Genomic DNA, 6,282 nt, shown 5'->3' on the forward strand with positions numbered 1-6,282 from the left:
AAGCGTGGAAACACAGGGGCAGGTGGGCAGTGGGATGGCTTATGGAAGGCCAGGAAGAAAGGCAGGCACTCATTTGCATATAACCATGATTGCTTTCTTCTTTTTTCTTTGTTTCCAAGTTTGGAGACGGAGTCTCTCTGAATTGCTCAGGTTGGAATCAAACTGGAGATCCTCCAGTCTCCAGCTCCCTGAGTGCTAGGATTATGGATGTGTGTTACTACATCTTTTTGTTGTTGTTGTTTTTGTTTTTTGGTCAGTCATGGGGCTTGAACTGTGGGCCTGGGCGCTGTCCCTAAGTTCTTCAACTCAAGGCAAGTCCTCTGCCACTTGAGCCACAGCACCACTTCCAGTTTTCTGAGTGGTTTATTGGAGATAAGAGTCTCATGCACTTTCCTGCCTGGGCTGGCTTTGAACTGTGATCCTCAGATCTCAGCCTCCTGAGTAGCTAGGATGACAGGTGTGAGCCACTGGCACCTGGCTACACCTGGTTTTTAAACCATGACTTCAATAGCACATTGCTTCCAAAAATTAATTCTATGAGAACACACACACACACACACACACACACACACACACACACACACACACACACACATCATGGAGTCCAAGAAAAGCAATCAGGTAGAAAGAGCTTCCTGGAATGCCAGGACAGAAATCTCACTGGGGTCCACAGGCAGCCCTGCCAGAGGCACCTCTGGCAGGAACATTGCCCATTCCTTCCCTCCCTCCAATGGGGCTCCAGCTGGCTCCAGCCTTCTGCCCTTCTTGGGCAGTAACACCTACATGGAAGGTGTATGTGGTACAGCTGAAGTCTGAGAATGACCTGAAAATGAGACCCTACCTAAAAAATATTTATAGCAAAAAAAAAAAAAAGCTTGAAGGTGTGGCTCAGTGGTAGAGTTAGAGTACCTGATAGCAAGCAAGCTTGAGTCCCTGAGTTTAAACCTCAGTAAAGAAAGAGAGAAAAAGAAAGAATGGAATATTACTCAGCAATGAAAAGGAAGGACTGGGCTGGGAAGGCAGCTCAGTGGTAGAGTGCTTGCCTTGCATGCATGAGGCCATGGGTTCGATTCTTCAGCACCACATAAGGAGAAAAAGCTGGAAGTGGCGCTGTGGCTCAAGTGGTAGAGGGCTAGCCTTGAGCTGAAGAGCTGAGGGACAGCGCCCAGGCCCACAGTTCAGGCCCACAACTGACAAAAAAAAAAAGAAGAAAAGAAAAGAAAAGGAAGGACCTTCTGGCATTTGCTACAATGGGAGGGACTTGAGGACAGGACACAGTGACACAGCAGACACAGGACACACCAAAGATCCACTCCCAGCAGCTCCCTAGCTGGTCAGATAAACAGGGACAGAAAGGAGGAGGGGGATGTGTGTGACAGAGGCCTGGGGGAAGGGACTTGGTGTTGAATGGGGACAGGGCTTCCGTGTGGGAGATGGGTGGTAGTGGTGATTCCACAGCTATGTGGCTGCCTAATGCCACTGAGTCATACTGCATGTAGATTTTTTTTGTTTTTCAGTTGAAGGGCTTGAATTCATGTCCTGGGCACTGTCCCTCCACTCTTTTTGCTTTAGGCTAGTGCTCTACCACTTTGAGCCACACCTTCACTTCTGGCTTTTGGTTGGTTCATTGGAGATAAAATGTCTCACAGACTTTCCTGCCCGGGCTGGCTTCGAACCGCGATGCCCAGAGCATGTGGATTTGATGTTGGGTCTATACTACCAACCTAAAAGTAAAGGAAAACCAGGCACTGGGGGCTCACACCTGTAATCCTTCACTACATGGGAGGCTGAGATCTTGCAGGGTTGAAGCCAGCTGGGGCAGAAAAGTCTGTGAGACTCTGTTATGATGTAAGTAGCAAAATGTCAGGCTGAAGGTGTGGCTCAAATGGTAGAGTGCCAGCTGTGAGCAAACCAACTGAGTGAGGGAGAGAAATGTCCTGCGTTAGACATTCCAGTACCATTAGTGGTAGTAGGGAAAGCAAAAACCAATCAATCAGGCCAAGTGGAGCCTAGCTACTGCTCAGAGTGGTGCTTCAGCACCCTGGACAGCTCCCCAAGCAGCAGCAGCTCTGCCAATGCTGGACCATCTAACAGAGAACTGTCTGTCTGTCCACAAGGCCTTTCTCCCTCTCCTTCATCCATTGAACTCCTACTTACTCTTTGAGCCCAAATCCTATCATTATCGCTGCCTCTGTCTCACCCCAGGGAAACTTTCCAAGAGCCCTGCACACTGCCCGGCTTCAAAGATGTCTCCAACTTAGTGCAATTTCATGCAGTCACCTGGACTCAGTGTCTTCCGAGACCTGCACATCTTCTCACCAGGGGAGAGGAAGTCTGAGTCTTCTGTCAACAGCTCTGCACTTTTTTTTGTCGGTTGTGGGGTTTGAACTCTGGGCCTGGGCGCTGTCCCTCAGCTCTTCAGCTCAAGGCAAGTGCTCTATCACTTGAGCCACAGCACCACTTCCAGTTTTCTGAGTGGTTTATTGGAGATAAGAGTCTCACAGACTTTTGCTGCTTTGAACCGGGATCCTCAGATCTCAGGCTCCTGAGTAGCTAGGATGACAGGCCTGAGTCACCAGCGCCAGCACTTTATTCTCCCCCTCCGGGCTTTCTGCCTGGATTAGACCTAGTGCAGGGGTGGGGGTGGTGGTGAGAGAAGAGATGAGTAGGGGGAAGGTTGTCTTATTGCATCTGGCAGGGTGGGGTACGGACCCCGAGGTAATGAGGGAGGCAGCTATACTAAGTAGAGGGTTGTCTAATGTCCATGAACATTGCTATGCTTAAGACTTCTGTGTGTGTGTGTGTGTGTGCGCGTGTGTGTGTGTGCGTGTGTGTGTGTGTGTGTGTATGTGCACGCGTGCACGCACACGCGCACACGCCAGTCCTGGAGCTTGAACTCAGTGCCTGGGTACTGTCCCTGAGCTTTTATGCTCACAGCTTGAACTCTACTACTTGAGCCACAGTGCTACTTCCTGCTTTTTGGTACTTTATTGGAGATGAGTCTCATGGACTTTCCTGCAGGGGCTGGCTCTGAACTGTGATCCTCAGATCTCAGCCTCTTGAGTAGCTGGGATTATAGGCATGAGCCACTGGTGCCCTTAGACTTGGTCATGGGGCTTGAACTCTGGGCCTGAGCACTTCAGCTCAAGGCAAGCGCTCTACCAACTGAGCCACAGCACCATTTCCAATTTTCTGGTGGTTCATTGGAGATAAGAGTCTCATGGACTTTGCTGTCCGAGCTGGTTTTGAACCATGATCCTTAGACCTCAGCCTCCTTAGTAGCTAGGAGACTATGTTTTTTTATAGTTTGTGTCCCTCAAGTGTCCATTATGGTTTAAGACTGGGAGTAGTGGGAGGGGCAGGGACTATAGAGAGGTGGAGCCCCAGTGGGATGTCCTTAGTACTTGGGACCTTGTCTTAGGTCCTGGTGTGTGGCTTTGCATACTGGGCGTGGCTTACATTGTGGGCATGGCCAAGGTGTTGGGGGCGTGGCTTATGATTTCTGTATCAGATCTTTTGGATGTGGCTGTGGTCATGAGGTGTGGCTTAGGCTACAGGGGTTTGGGGGCGTGGCTTATGATGGCCTTGTGCCTTTGGTCCCAGAGCATGTGCCTTTCTTCCTAGGACTGTCTGGGGTTCTTTCCAGAGGGATATGATAAAGCTGGGGCTTGCTTTGGGGTGCAGCTAGTGGTGGAGCATTTGCCTAGCATGTGCAATGTCCTGAGTCCCATCTTCAGCATCACAAAAAGAGGATGTCTGCAAAAAAGAAGTACATCTGATTTTGTCCCTACTGATTCCCCTCTGGATTCCAGCCCAGGCAGGAAAGCCTGTGATATATATGTGATCATGGGCCTTGAACTTGGGTCTTGGGTGCTGTCCCTCAGCTCTTCAGCTCAAGGCTAGCACTCTCCACTTGAGCCACAGCACCACTTTTAGTTTTCTGGTGGTTTATTGGGGATCAGAGTCTCACAGACTTTGCTGCCCAGGCTGGCTTTGAACCAAGATCCTCAGATCTCAGCCTCCTGAGTAGCTAGGATGACAGGCATGAGCCAAGGGCGCCTGGCCAGAATAATGATTTCTTTTTTTGGGGGGGGGGGTCCGGTTGTGGGGCCTGAACTCTGGGCCTGGACGCTGTCCCTCAGCTCTTCAGCTCAAGGCTAGGGCTCTACCACTTGAGCCACAATGCCACTTCTGGCTTTTTTGTTTTTGCTTATGTGGTGCTGAGGAATCAAACCCAGGGCCTCAGGCATGCATGGCAAGCGCTCTACCACTGAGCCACCTTCCCAGCCCAGAATAATGATTTCTAATTGAGGGTGTTGAAGAAAGAGTTCTGGAGGGCTTTAGGAAGGGAGGAAGAAGACAAGGGAAAGTAATAGAGGGGGTGAGGGTGATGGACACTGCATGTGCATGTAGAAATGTCACAGTGAAAATAAAGTCCTGACATTAGATGAAGAAGATGGCTACCTAACAATGTACATTATGTGCAGTTTTACCGCAAGTTTTCTTGTCAGTTGTGGGGCCTGAACTCTGGGCCTGGGTGTTATTCCTCAGCTCTTCAGCTCAAGGCTAGCGCTCTACCACTTGAGTCACAGCGCTACCTCTGGCTTTTTCTGATTATGTGGTGCTGAGGAATTGAACCCAGGGCCTCATAAGTGCAAGGCAAGCACTCTACCACTGAGCCACCTTCCCAGCCCTTTACCACATTTTTTTTTTGTCAGTTGTGAGGTTTGAACTCTGGGCCTGGGGGCTGTCCCTCAGCTCTTCAGCTCAAGGATAGCACTCTACCACTTGAGCCACAGCGCTACTTCTGGTTTTCTAGTGGTTTATTGGAGATAAGAGGTTCATGGATGGGCTGGGAAAGTGGCTCAGTGGTAGAGCGCTTACCTTGCATGTCTGAGGCCCTGGGTTTGATTCCTCAGTACCACATAAGCAAAAAGAAAAGAGCCGGAACTGGTGCTGTGGCTCAAGTGGTAGAGCGCTAGCCTTGAGCTGAAGAGCTGAGGGACAGCGCCCAAGCCAAGAGATCAGGGCCCCATGACCAGACCCCCCCCAAAAAAGAGTCTCATTGACTTTCCTGCCCCAGCTGGTTTTGAACCACGATCCTCAGATCTTAGCCTCCTGAGTAGCTAGGATTACAGGCATGAGCCACTGGTGCCCGGCCCTTTACCACAATTTTTTTTTTTTGGTTGTGGGGCCTAAACTCCACTTCCAGCCTTTTCTGTTTATGTGGTGCTGAGGAATCGAACCCAGGACCTCATGCATGCAAGACAAGTTTTCTACCACTGAGCCACCTTCCCAGCCCCAACCACAATTTTTTAAAAGTACATTATACTAAATTGGGATTGGAGGTGTGGCTCGGCTGGTCGATCACTAGCCAAGGAACAAAAACATCGGTTCCAAGTTCGTGTCCCAGTCTTGGTGTGTGTGTGTGTGTGTGTGTGTGTGTGTGTGTATAATCACAGGCAAAGACCCTGTGGTAGAAATGAATTTGATGTATTGGTGGAGCAGTCAGGAAACCAGCGCAATGACTCGGAGGAATTAGGAGAGCACAACAGGACTCGATTCCTATTTGGGGTCACCACAAAGCCACGAAGTACCACAAACTAAGGGCTTCCGACAAGAGACGTGTTCTCTCTCTCACACTCTTGGAGGCAGCAGGGCCGCTCATCTGAAGCCTGAGGAGGATCTAGTCTAGTCTGCGGGAAATCCTTGCCGTGCGCGGGGCTTGTAGACACACGTCATTCCGTCTCTGCCCCCACAGCCCACGCGGCCCCGCCTCCTGAGCCTCCCCCCCTCCCTCTCGGTATGCCAATCATCCGATCCAGTGCCCGCCCTAATCCAAGATGGTTTCGTCACTGCATCTGCAACCCGATTTCATCCGCAAAGACCCTTTTGCCAAACAAGGTCACACGCACAAGTTCCCGGGGGATGGAATATGGCCGTGCCTGGGGTGGGGTGGGGTGGGGATCAGGGACCATTCAACCCCCTACTGTAAGCATCTGAAGCAGCAACAACAAATTCCTGCACACCAGAAGCGCTGACAGCGCCCACCTGCCCGGCCCTCCAGGCCTCTCATGAAATCAGGTGCCAGGATGGAGCCCCCACCCCCCAACCGCACCCCTGTGGTAGCTCTGGGCCTCCCTTTGGGTCTGAGAGGCTGAGTTCTGGGCCCTACCCCTGCCTACCAGCTTCTGGGGCTCCTCTGGGCGCGGGCGGGTGGCGGGGAGGGGAGAGGGCTGAACCCCAACCTCTCTAAGGGCGGGAGAGACAGCACCTCTGAAT

This window comes from Dipodomys merriami, unplaced genomic scaffold (assembly GCF_024711535.1).
Source record: "Dipodomys merriami isolate MVZ:Mamm:240054 unplaced genomic scaffold, mDipMer1.0.p SCAF_6, whole genome shotgun sequence".
Classification (NCBI taxonomy): Eukaryota; Metazoa; Chordata; class Mammalia; order Rodentia; family Heteromyidae; genus Dipodomys; species Dipodomys merriami.